Raw genomic sequence first — 14,604 nt, 5'->3', positions numbered from 1 at the left:
CAGCACTTTTTAAGATTATAAGGGGACAGAGTTAGGAGCTATTTAGAATCTATTTTTTACGTTTGGGAGGGCTACCATGTGCTCTTTACTAGCTAGCTTTGTAGACTTCAAGACTTTTGCTCTTTCTTCTTTTCTCACGGGTTGGGTGTAAACATTTTAGAAAAGTGCTGCATCAACAAAAATATTTATAAAAATAAATTTATAAAAATAGACATGACTTTTTATAATATATTATATTTATTTTATATTAAAAATAATTTATAATTCAATATATTACATCAAATTATATCAATTTATCATCCTTTTATACATTTCTTATGTATTGATATTGCAGTGCAATTAGTGAAATCGTACTACTATCATAACGAGAAAAGAGATAATTTTGGTATAAACTTGGATGCGGATCTCGGGTAGGTTTACAATGTAGATTTGTCAAAAGGAGTTTTAAAGATGAGGTACAAACATAAAACGATATCGTTTTTCAAATTATGTCATTTTATCTATAAGATAATCTTTTTAAATATAAAATTTAGTTATGGATATCGGATATTAATCTGGAACGCACGTTATATGGGTTCGGATAAAGTCCAAGCAAATACCCACCAATATGAACCCAATTTCCCGGACTTCGGACGGAACGAGAAAAAAAAAAAAAATAGGCTCGGATGCACATCCTAGTTCTATCTTGATCTTTGTGGAAAATACTATTTTCCAATTAAAAAATACTTAATGCAGTCGGGATGCGTAAGCGCGAGGGAATCGGTGCACCATGGAAAAGTGACGAAACGAATCGTTTCAGCTTTGCCCTCCTTCCCTTCGTCTCCCTCCAGTTCATTCTCTTTCGAGCCACGAAAGCTCTGTCTCTCCCTCTTCTTCTCACATTCGTCTTCCCATCAGTTGTTCTGCCTTCCCACCTTTGTCTTCCCCATGAAATCCTCCTTATTTCAAAGAGAACGAACTCTATGTGAGGTATAGAATTAGGGCCTTAGAAACCCAGAGAAAGGGCAAGATTCCTTGCTCAACATCATTACCATCGTTGGTTTCTAAGCCTTCACAGCTTACTTCGTGACTTTGAGGAACCGAAAAATGGCGACGAATATCGGAATGATAGACTCCGCTTACTTCGTCGGCAAATCTGAGATCCTTACTTGGATCAACTCCACACTCCAACTCAATCTCTCCAAAGTTGAAAAGGCTTGTTCCGGTGCGATTCACTACCAGCTTATGACGTTGTTCATCCAGGGATGGTGCCGATGCACAAGGTCAACGTCGATGCCAAGAGCGAGTACGAGATGATCTAGAACTACAAGGTTCTTTAGGACGTCTTTAACAAACTCAAGATCACTAAGCAAATCGAGGTGAGCAAGCTTGTGAAAGGAAGGCCGCTTGATAATTTGGAGTTCATACAATGGCTGAAGCGGTACTGCAACTCTGTTAATGGAGGCATCCTGCACAAAAACAATGCTTTGGATAGGAGAGAGGCTAGCAAGGGAGGAAAAGAAGCAAGCAAGAAAGTTGCTCCATCACAATCTTCAACCAAAAATATTGTGAATTTAGATGTGGATGCTGTTGGTATTACCACATTATGGCCAAGGCAAAGGATTTCTGATGCTGCTGATGTCCATTGCAGTGGGTCCCTTATGACATACTGATTATCCCTTTTATGGATGTTATCTTACTTCAATCCTCACAGAACAGTTTTTGTAGAATATTGCTACATATATTTCTGCCGAGTTACAAGTAAATGGAAGAGACGAGGATTTAATGCATGCCTTTTTTCATCTACCCATGAAGAAGACCGAAGAAGACTCAGACGAGACGAACTCTGAGAGATCCGAGAGACCCAAACAACGACCAAGACCAAAGACCCACATGAAGAGCTCTAAGTGTCTTTCTTCCCATTTTTGTCTTTTTTTTTTTAATATATAAGCTGACGTGACATCAGCCGATTTCTCAGTAGTTGCGCGGCCCGACTGTACGTAGAAGAACTGTTTCCAATTTAGGTTCTTTTTGGTTAATAAAGCTGTTTTTTTGGATATTTCCTTCCTCTATAACACGCCAATATATTTTTTTTTTTTTATCGAAAATACCGTTTTTTGCAGTTTGAATTTTTTGCTTGGCTATTTGGAACATAACGATCTTGTGGTCCAGTTCCTTTATTTTTATTTTTTTGATGTTTTGTGCCTTTTGTAAAGTTTATGCAACTAGAGGGACGAATAATCTCTCAACAAGAGTGGGCCAGACTGATGGCCATAGAGGCGGACGGACCGAAGAGCAAAGGCCTGTAAAGCGCAAGATAAAAGTCCATACAGCCTCAAAGCATCAGTACAGAATTTGAACCCAACTTGTCATTAAGTACGAATTAATGACATAATGGGTAGATAATGCCTAGCGTGATATCCGCTCGAAATACTCGCGCCGGTATTAATTCCCTCCAACATAACGGTTAATTCAAAATCCTAACAATCTGCAATCTACTGGCAGGGATTATAGAGAAGATCATGCCACATGGCCAGCTCTCTCCACACACTTGACTCATATAAATAGAGGTCAAAGGGCAAACTTGAGGTAACTTATGTGCTTCCTAAAACTTGAAATACTCTCCTAAAATTATATTGACTTAGAGTATTCCCATCCGCATCTCTATATTACTGTTATCCCTAAATTATAAAGAAGAATTTAGGAAAAAGCTCAAAAACCCCTCTCATCCTATTCCCTATTTTAGGATTTTGGTTTAGGGGATGAATAGTGGTTTCCTAAATTATCTTATAGTATAGCTATAAGATATATTAGACTAGTCTAATAGTATTAATATTAGTCTACTCGTATAGTTATATATTAGTATTAGTTATGGTGATTTAGTATAACTATATTAGTATAACTATAACTACAGTCTATATTAAACTATTAATATTAGTTAAATAGTTATAGACTTATATATTAGTATAGCTATATAATATATTAGACAATATATTAATATTAATATTAGCATATTAGTATAGTTATATATTAGTACTAGTTATAGTGATTTAGTATAATTATATTAGTATAAGTATAACTATAGTCTTAGTCTATAGTCTATATTAAACTATCAGTATTAGACTATTAGTTAAATAGTTATAGATTTGTATATTAGTATAGCTATATAATATATTAGACTATATAATAGTATTAATAGTAGCCTATTAGTATAGTTATTTATTAGTATTAGTTATAAACTTTTAGTAAAAACTTTTAGTATTAATTATAAGTATAAGTATAACTATAATCTATAGTTTATATTAGACTATTAGTATTAGTTAAATAGTCTATAACTATTAGTTATAGACTTATATATTAATATAGCTAAATAATATATTAGATTATATAATACTATTAATATTAGACTATTGGTATAGTTATAAGTTATAAGTTATATATAAGTATTAGTTATAAACTATATATTTAATATTAGTATTAGTTATAAACTTTTAGTAAAAACTTGTAGTATTAATTATAAGTATAACTATAGCCATTAGTCTATATTAGACTATTAGTATTAGTTATAAACTTTTAGTGATTTAGTATTAACATTTTATGTAATAATTTATAAATTATAATAACAAATTATGAATATATGATATTATGAATATATATAATTTTATATATTATATATAAAAATTTCACATAAAAATTTATAATTATATATAATATATAAAACTTAGATATATTAATTATTAATATATATATATATATAATATTTTGTATAAAACTTATATATACAATAATACAAATATTATTTTTTTATATATATTTTTAATCAACCGGTCCGGTCTGGGCCGAAAAATTTCAAAACCGAAACCGGCCGGTTTTTACATTATAAGAACCAGTCTCAGACCAGTTTTTCAATTTTTCGGTTCGAAATTACACTCCTAAGTGGCATAGTAGTTTTTATTTTTAATGTATAATTTTGTTTTAAATATATAGGGGCATAATAGTAATATTACAAGTTTTCGTTTTCATTCCATGTAGTTATACTCTCAAACAAGGTTATTTATTTTCCACTACTTTTCATCCTCTTTTTTAAAACATCCAAACAAGAAAGATTCCTTCCATTCCTTTCCATTATATTTCATTTTATTTCCATCCCATTGCGTTGCATCTTTTAGTACTTTATTCATTCCATTTCTCTCTAAACTCTAAAAACCAAACCTAGAGCATTCCCAACAGATCATATATTTTACGTCTATATGTAAAATATTCAAACAATCTTCAAAAAACCATCTCCAACCGATTTTCTAAATGAAGACTGATTTGGTCCGATCTTATTTGGTTCAACCGATTTTTCAATTTTTTTTATACCCCTAGAAAGTAATATACATGCATAAAAGCACGTTCTCAAATTAAAATTAGTCTTCTTTATAATGAAACTATATACGCAATCTTCCACTCAGGATTATAAATAAAATTTCTCATTCGTCAATGGTCGCATCACCCAAACATGAGAACCAGAGGCCCATGGTCGCCATAATCAATAGTAGATGAGAGTAAGTAATATTGCGTAGTGGGAGAATTGGTTGAGGTGGTTATGGCTGTTATTTATAATCGTATTTATAATCGGACATGCAATGAGCATCAAGCAATGTGGATGAGAGTGATAATATTGCATTGTGAAGAAATGGTTGAGGCGCCAAGGGTAAGAGGCAGTTATGGCTGTTGTTTATAAACATGCAGGTAGGGAGCATCCGACGGTGTGGAGATCCATGACAATGATAACACCTTTGTAGATATTGTCGGCCCATGGATAGATCCATGACATTGCTAGGAGTCAACATCTACCTGGAGGACCATTGCGCTGTCGTGCGTTCATATCGACCAAGGGAAAGTTGGTGTGAGTCCAGATTGACCCAGGGATGTACCAGGGCGCTACCGTGCACCCAAATCGACACGTGGTGCTCCCATGGTGGTGGTTGGTCAACATTTTTCCTTTCCATATTACTCGTCGAAGTGGTGAGCAATTTAACTCCGGTAGTGTTTATTTAAAGTACAAACACTTTGATCTTTTTACATTTCTAGTCGAGATAACGAGAACTTGCCCTTTAGGACTTTGCTGCCAGAGTCCCGTCATTCACCTTTCCTTTCCGGATCTTATATTTTAAAGAATAATATTACGTAAATATATATATGTTATGCAGTTATTTAAAAAAATTAAGATTAATTATTAAAAATTAATTTTTTTTTACATAAATCTTATATTTATTATTTTTTTTAAAAATGATAAAATTAGAATCTTCTGACTACTCATTTATTATTTTTTTTATATTTAATTTTTTTTAAATTTTTTATTTTATTTAATAATTAAAGAAGTGACTATTAATAAAATTATATATTTTTTTAATTTTTTTTAATAATTAAAAATGTTAAAAAAATATTTAAAAAAAATAAAAAAACAAATAAAAATTAGGTAATAAATGAATTATAAACCTATCATTTTTTTTAGAAAGAAAAAAGGGGCCTGGCCCGAACAATGCTTGCGTTGCGTGGCGTTTCGTGGCGCCGTTGGTCAGAATAAAAGGAGAGGCAGCAAATGGCACAGCGACTGTCACTGCCCTAACCGATCATCGCCAGCCCTAGCCATGCAGGTTGCTTTCTTCGGCAACGCCGCCGCCGCCTCTTCTCGCATCGTCCCTGCGGCCGCCGCCTTTTCAGCCAGAATCTCTTTCTCTTTCTTCTCCTCTTCTTCTTCTTGTTCTTCTTCTCTCTCCTCTTTCAAATGCCTCAGATCCTCTCCTCTCGTCTCTCGTCTATTTCTGAACCAGGTCCAACTCTCTCTCTCGCTCTCTCTCTCTCTCTAATGCTTTGTCTTTGTTTTTGTTTTATTTTCTCTGAAAATTTGTCCGTATCATTTGATTTTTTTTAATAAACATTTAGAGACGATCACCAATACCTTGCTTATCGGAGAGAGGTCTGAGCGCCGCGGCTACTCCGAAATGCGTGGCTTCTGATCCTGAACAGTTGAAGAGTGCCAGAGAGGATATCAAGGAGCTCCTCAAGACCACGTTCTGCCATCCTATTCTAGTACCTTTACTTTTCCTCTGCATTTAGTTAAACCATATCGTTGAGTGCCTCAGTATGTTGTACAAGTCAGGGTTCTTTCGCTTTTCACTTCCACAAAATGCTTCTCAGAACGGTTGCAAACTTCATTTGTAGACAAAATTCTGATGCAGCTGTTCGAGATTCAATTGCATTTTGTACCGTTGCATTTGTAGTTGTATATAAATTATTATTTTATTTCATCCCGTGCCCTCATCTACGATCTGTCAAGACTTCTATTTTATCGTTGTGGATGTTAAAGTACTGGGTAGACACATTTTTGGGAAAATATTAAAAAATTCCCGCCCCCCTCGCGTCTCCCTATATAACTAACGTAGTTCATGTGTGGAAAACAGGTTCGCTTGGGTTGGCATGATGCTGGTACTTACAACAAAAACATTCAGGAATGGCCACAAAGAGGTGGAGCTAATGGGAGTTTGAGATTCGAGATTGAGCTCAAACATGGAGCTAATGCTGGTATGGTTCATTATCATTGGTTGTTACTTAGCTTTGGTTGATAGTGATGTGGCCTTGTTTGGGCGACGAGGAATTCTCAAATATTCTTCAAATTTCTCATAATTTTCTTCACAAAAATTACTCAAACACAAAACACTTTTCAATTTCAAATTTTCAACTTTTTTATTTAATCATTATCTGAACACAAAACCTAATACAACTTTGCCAAATTTTCAAACTAAACACAAAAAACGATACAACTTTTTCAAATTTCAACTTAATAAAATTTTAACTTCAAAATTCAACTTTTTCTGTCTCGCTTTCCAAAACTCAATAAAATATCTAAACTTTAACCATTTCATTACTATTCACAAACCATTTTACTACTATTTACAGAATTATGAGATATTCTAAAGTGTCTAAACGATCCCGAAGTCTTATATGCTTGCATTTTTCAGGTCTTGTGAATGCATTGAAACTTTTCAGCCTATCAAAGACAAGTATTCTGGTGTGACATATGCGGACTTGTTTCAGTTGGCCAGTGCTACCGCCGTGGAGGTTGTCCTTGCTCTAACTGTAGAAATTACTATGATTGGAATGTGCAGATGTAATGTGCCATTGCATTACATCAATCATTCAATTAAAAAGAAAAATAATTGATCTAGGACTTCATGAACTGTGCCACATTAGTATAGTAGAATAGAAGTGTGGTATATAGCATCACTTATGGAAGAATCTCCTAATGAGTTTGTTGGAAATTTCAGGAATCTGGGGGCCCCAAAATCCCCATGAAGTATGGAAGAGTGGATGTTACTGGACCTACAGATTGCCCAGAAGAAGGGAGGCTTCCTGGTAAGAAGACCATACAAATGAGTTGAGGAATATTTTCATTAAATATAGTTCCCAGACTGTACATCCTACCAAAACTGAAATCTCCATCTATCTACCGTCCTTAAGAAATAAAAACACAAAATCTATCCGAGCTGGCCTTAGTTTTTCAAAGACCACTAATGAGGTCTTTGTAACTCAATTCATTTACCCCATGCTTCTCTATATTTTGCACCTATAAAATCTCCCAGAAAATGATCTTTCTCCTCACCAACTACCATAAACATCAACCCGTTGGCTAAAATACTGAATGTCTTTACCCTTTACCATCCTGTGCTTTAAAAGGGAGCATGCCATATTCCATCTCACTAAATGAAACTTGAACTCTTCATTCATACCACCCACCATCAAAAAGTCCTGCTAAATCAACTCCAACTGTAAGCCACGAGTGGAACGGTAAAGAGAGTCAAAGAAAAAGTGGGGGCTAGGCAAAGTAATCTTAAGAAGCATGAGCCTTTCACCTTAGATAAATAAAATTATTTCTGTTCTGCTAATATATTCTCTATCCATACTAGATACATGATAGAAACCGTATATGGAGATCACAAGGGCATTCTAAGGTAGCTCATAGGTAAAGACCCCATATTAGAAAATAAAAATGTTGCAAATACCTCCACATCATACCCACCTGTGAATAGGAGATGACAAATAGTCAATACAGCCATACCCACCTGACAGACAACCAGTTTTGGTGAAAGCACTAGGCGCACTTAAGCACATATGCTGTCTAGAGCAAAACTGCAAAGCACAAGTGCGCGCCTGATTGAAGTAAAGCACACATGGCTAAAGATGATGCGTAATAACAAAATATCCAAGCAAAACAGAAAAAAAGGTCTAAAAAGTGACATGGCAATATATGTAGTCTATGAACTCAATTTCTTAGAGTTTTATGCAATATGAAAACTAAGTAATTAACTAATTACATAAAGTTAAAACGTAACATCTATCTCTTTGAGAAAAGAGAGGTTCTTAGTAATTTGATGGATGAAAATGCCCTTCTCTTCATTAATGCTACATGCTTTGCATTATAGATGAATATTAATTTGTCATTGATTTTTTAGCTATCCAATGATTTTATGAAGACTCCTCTTTTAGATCTTTATCTTTAATTCTTGACTTTTACTGTATCTATGTTCTTGTAGATACATGATTTTTCTCCACTGCTTGTATGTTGCACTATGAAGTGGTATTCTGAGATCTTTCTTACCATGAATATCACAATTAATATGATACCCCATATAATAAGGATAATGGTAGGTAGTGTATGAGATCCCACATTGTTTGGGAAGGAAAAGTTCTTACTCTTTATAAGGTTCCAATGAGGCTTCAATTGTATCATCAACTAGTCCTTTTGGAGTATAGGTCATGTGGTTTAGGCCTTCCATTGGGGCCCTACAAATGGTATCCGAGCCTATCCCAACCAGAAATGTGGGACTTGATCTATGCCACCTAGGAAGGATAGGCCCGATGAGGATATCGAAAATTTAAGGGGGAGAGATTGTGATACTCCATATGATAATATTAAGGGTAGGTGGTGTATAAGATTTCACATTGTCTGGGAAGGAGAAGTTCTTCCTTTTTATAAGGTTCCAATGTGGCTCCAATTATATCATTGACTGGTCATTTTGGAGTATAGGCCATGTGGTTTGGGCCGTCCATTGAGGCGTTACAATTAATTAGTTAAATGTGGGGTATTTAATAATTAAGACCCACTACTCATACACGAGATCCACTGCTATACATAGACGCCCATGAGTTGGTAAAGAGTTAAAAAAAAAAAAAAACTACTAAGAGTTTACCAAGATTTTGCTTTTAGCCATCATTCATAACTTAAACATCAAGCATAGCTTAAACATCAATCTTACATTCCATTACATACAAACCATCCATCATTTATACAATTACCTCTTGTGCACATGGGTTGTGATCTTGATGATCATGGTTCCACCCAAGGTGCCGAATAAAATCCCATAAAAGGAGGTGGACATAGGCACACGTCTAGTGGGCCCTTCCTGGATTGCCATCCACCCTATTAACTGTTATCTACCATTATTCATCAGTCATCAGCGATCATGCAATCATTTAGTTTCCTGTTTCTTTCATTCTTTTTTGTTCCATTTTTTTTTCATTCAATAAACATTAGTACATATACATATAATGGCATAGCGGAAGAATTCTTAAAATTTCCTTTTTACATTCACATGTCTTTATAATAAAGGTACATCAATAGTTTGAGCAATGAGCATTACAGCTATATGACAAGTAGAAACACATCCATAAATTACATAATTTATACAATAAGCAATCTTATAATTTAGAGGAGGCATTTCAAGGGCATGATCGTATGTACTTACCTCTTAGCTCACAACAATAATTAGCGCATTGATAATCACCTATTTTAACACATACATAATTCCAAGTCAATTTCTAACAAGCACATACCATCAATTAAGGATTGAGATTTCATTTAATGAGCTACTCTTGACCCCCTATTAGATTTCCTTGTAATTTTGCCATCAACAACAGCCCGTGACACATCCAACCCGTACTATCCAAAAATTACCTTAATACCTACCCATGATTTTAAAATCCCAACAGTACTGCCTCTACATCAAACATATCTACCCGTAACACTTAAATAGATGCATCAAACATGCCTTCCCATAACACTTAAACAGATGTTTCCTCTCGTGATTAACATAAGAACATAACACCCGTGGCTATAACACCTGTATATTGACATCAACCCATAACACATGGAAATCACCATTGGCAACTTTAGCTGGATTTTTGGTCTTTAACGGTGCACAAGGATAGACATGAGACCCAACGGGAGTTTGGGTGTGTACTTGAGCTGGCTTCTGGCGTCTTTGTTAGTGTAGATGAGACAGCCATGAGCTCAAGAGCTGTCTTTCGATTTTGAGGCAGAGAGAGAGAGAGAAGGGGGGGGGGGTGCTGATGTGGGGTGAAATGTGAGTGCGCGAAAGATGTAGAGAAGGGAACATGTGCGTGAACAGTATACAAAGAGGAGGAAGGTACTTTGGCTTTATCTGGAGCTGTGGGCAAGAGAAATTTGAGAAGAGGGACCCTGGCAAGTTAGGCAAATTGGGACAGTTGCGAGTCAATGTAGTCCTACAGTGATGAGGTTTCAAATGCCTAGAGGGCAGAGTGCCAGGGACAATGAGGCAGGTCAATTGGCTGATTCCTAATGGGCAGGGTCTATCATCCAAGAACAAGCACTATCCAGTCTCTCACAGAGGCTTCCAGAGATTTCCTGGGTCCAATAAAAATACTCACATATCAGCCATAAGGAGCTAGGGCTGGGGTGTTACAAAACAACAGGGGAAGCGATGGCTCATATATTTTGAACCCTAGAGCTATTAAAAAAGCATTTACCAGAACCAAGAATCTAACAGTGAAAATACAAGAAATTAATCATCTCTCCTCCTTGTCTCTCCATAGCCAAATATTCCATTTAATAAATTAGACACTGAATAAACTGGGTCATATTTCGAAAAGAGCAGTACTACCTATAAGCCTCACACCTTGCACACTCACTTAAAAACATATCATTTTACCTTTTTATCCTATTTTACTTACAAACATGTCTAGAATCGTTTTCATTACGTGGTTAAAAAAGTAAAATGACATGTTTTTAAGTGGGTGTGTAGGGTGTGAGGCTTCTATCTAGAATTTTTCTTTCGAAAACTATTTTGCAAACAACGTTTTTCACTTGATCTTTGAGTCTAATGTCAAACATGTTCATTCCCAAATAATAAATATATATATATAAACACACATACACACATGCTCCTTTATATTTCCTTCTTGTAAATCCACTTTGCTTCAACTTTTGTTATCTTATTTTTGAAAATCGTCCACTTGTTAGCTGCTGGTCCCCCTTCACCTGCTGATCATCTACGTGATGTTTTCTACAGAATGGGCTTAAGTGACAAGGTACTTTTCATGGTTCTGTATACTTGGTTTTCTTTTTTTTACCTCACCATGCATGTGATGTTTACCTGTGAAGCTGTTTGATGTGCAGGAAATAGTTGCATTATCTGGTGCACACACACTGGGAAGGTCCAGACCAGAACGCAGTGGTTGGGGTAAGCCAGAGACAAAGTACACGGTATTGAATCATCTTCTATTCATGAGTGCAGAAGAGCCTTTTGTGACTTAGTTGCTCATTTCATGATATAATCTTCCACGGATTTTGGATTTTATTATTAGATGACAAAATCTGTAATCTTAGAAAATTGAAAATGAGATCCATACCCATTAGTCAGAGCTGTGAAAGTTTCTTTTCTGATCAAACCTGCTAACGATAGAAAATCACTGCTTTTTGTTAAAGGCTGAACCATCATAAATTATGGCAATACGATTGATTCCATAATCTACTGTGAAAGATAGCTTAAAGTAATGTAACAATATTATGAGCCTGGTGAATGGTGATTTCATGGTATTACCACCCATCATGTTGCCCGTACTGCATGATTATATTATCAGGAACATCATTCAATCCAGGTCACTCAAGAGGCAGTAAATAATGCTGAATAGCTCTCAAGGATTTTATCATTAGCATTACTGCTATTGAGCAACATATGAGTTTTATTTTTTTTATCAGTATTATACCTCTTTTTTGTCATTGTTTTCTGTCTGTAAACTGATTCCGACTTAACCAAGTTAGGCGTTTCTACATTTTCTTCTGTTCTGTAGGAATGATAGCTCAAGAACTAACCCAAAGAAGAGGGCTCAATAATTTAGGATTAACCACTAGTCACAGCTTAAGAAAATTAAAAGATGAAGAAAAACAGCAAATCCAACTGATAGAAATATGATGATCTCTTGTTTTGATCAGTATAGAAATGTGACTATCATCTACTTGTCAAAAAGAAATATGACTATCATCTATTTAATTACAGAAATCTGGGCCTGGAGCACCAGGAGGACAGTCCTGGACAGTGCAATGGTTGAAGTTTGATAATTCCTACTTCAAGGTTTGAAAATCACAATGCCCTCTTGAACATTATGAATTCCAGCCCATGCATCCGATAAGAAGCTGTCTGCAGAATACTTTTTGCTGATTGTGATTACCATATCAGGATATCAAAGAAAGAAGGGATGAAGATTTACTGGTGTTGCCAACTGATGCTGTTCTTTTTGAAGATCCATCATTCAAGGTTAAAAGTTAAAACAAAATGACGTTTTGCTGTGAGACAGGGTTTATAGTGTAAAACCTTTTAATGATATAATGCCTGATTTTCAGGTATATGCTGAGAAATATGCTGAAGATCAGGAAACATTCTTCAAGGATTATGCTGAAGCCCATGCCAAACTCAGCAATCTTGGAGCCAAATTTGATCCTCCAGAGGTTTGTCATTCTAAAGTGCTTTTGTTTGTTGATTTTGCCAAGGATGCTAACTAGTGTAACTAGTTCAATTTGAGCCTTTGGCATGACATGGTTATGCTAACCAGTGTAACTAGACTGTGTTTCGTCAAGCCTATTGATATGTAACAGTTTTCTTTGTCATCACAAAAAATACATGTTAGGGGTTCTTTTTACTTTTGAATGTGCAAGAAACTTCCTTTGCTAAAAGGTAGCTCTTGATTGGTGGTCATCCCAAACTTCTAACCTCAATTTTCAATTACTTAAAAGTAGCAATTTTGAAATGCTATAGCATTTATCAAATTCGAAAAGCAGCAAAAATATATGTACGAGTAGTGCTAAATTGCATCACAAACTTCAAATACTCGGTACTTTTGGAAATGTTTTTGTTGAACTCGATTTGTTATGTTTCTTGGTTTCAAACCAACAACTTGCAATCTCAACTTCTTTAAAGGCATGAAGAACAGACATTGGAATATGTGCAGCCGTACGTATGCAGACAAAAAGGACTTTGAACTACTATATTTTCTTTCTAGTATAAACGTTTGAGCATTCTAAATGAACTGCTATTGATTTGGTGATCAGGGTATTGTGATAAACCATGGTCGTTAGGAATCTGCACCAGAGAAGTTTGAGGCAGCAAAGTACTCGTCTGGGAAGGTTGTAAGCCTCATGAACCTGTATCCCAATATTTTTTAAGTTGATGATTGTCAGAAATTCCTTTATTTTCGAAAATATCTTTTTGCAATCTGTTCATTATCTCTACTTTTCACGGTTTGGTGCAGGATTAAGAACAAGTATCATGTTTTGGTATGCCGTATCTTTTAATAGCACAAGATGAAGCCATTTTCAACTCCTGTCAACTCAAATATAATACATGGATGTCTTAAAAGAAGGAATAAAATTCAGCAGGCTTAACTATGTACTTACAGAGAGAGAGTATGAACCAAAAGATTAGAGCAGGGTAAGAAGCAATTAGCGGAAGCCCAGATAAGCCTCTACCGACGAACTATTTCCTTAATATTATTATTATGATTGCTGTTTTAGCAGTTTTGACATCACTATTTGGGAACTAGGTTTTCTGAGTTTATTAATGAACAGTATTGTTTCTGTGCATTTCGGATTGTTAAGATATAAAATAAATAATAAAATCTATATTTTTCCATCAGCTTAAACTTTTGAGAGAAGTGGTGAATTCACATGGTATCAGAGCAGAGGTTTTGAGTTCGAACCCTGATTCTACACTTATCTTATTTAATTAAATATTCCATGTGTTGGGCTATCCATTGAGGGAGAGTCTGACCCACACGAGAGATGGAGTATTAAGATATAAATAAATAGTAAAATCTATATTTTTCCATCAGTTTAAACTTTTGGAGCAAGTGGTGATTTTATACATATAAACTGTCAATGTGTGAATATGGTAGGGACTCTAGCAGGTATGAGATGTGAATTGGACATTGTCACGAGTCAAATTGTACTGAAGCGATGCACGAAGAACTAGTTAGTGATAGATCATTCTGATTCAATATGAAAAACCCGAAAACCAAATGAAAAGTTGGCCCTATATTAATATTTGAAGCCTTGATTCTTAAAGTTGTTTGAACCCTTTTGCTTTTTTGGAAATTTCAACCCAAATGTGTCTGCCCAACTGCATTTGGTGTCCACTCTGTTGTCCCGATTGATTGGTAATTGTCCTTGAATTATTATGTGATGATTGTACGTGCTTCTAATTCATGATAAACAAAACAAAGGGCTTCCAATCAAATATTGTTAAAACCTAAAATCGAGGAATGTTA

At 35.1% G+C, this 14,604-nt stretch overlaps 2 pseudogenes; both read left to right on the top strand.

The window, feature by feature from the left end:
• The first annotated feature begins 1,060 nt into the window (after positions 1-1,060).
• LOC121244211 lies at positions 1,061-1,652 on the top strand (annotated as a pseudogene).
• Positions 1,653-5,482: 3,830 nt separating this feature from the next.
• Positions 5,483-13,866, top strand: LOC121244062 (annotated as a pseudogene).
• Positions 13,867-14,604: the final 738 nt, after the last annotated feature.

The sequence above is a fragment of the Juglans microcarpa x Juglans regia genome, chromosome 8S (genome assembly GCF_004785595.1).
Source record: "Juglans microcarpa x Juglans regia isolate MS1-56 chromosome 8S, Jm3101_v1.0, whole genome shotgun sequence".
NCBI classification, from domain to species: Eukaryota; Viridiplantae; Streptophyta; class Magnoliopsida; order Fagales; family Juglandaceae; genus Juglans; species Juglans microcarpa x Juglans regia.
The sequence above is the reverse complement of the archived record's forward strand: the minus strand, read 5'-3'. Positions and strand labels throughout refer to the sequence as shown.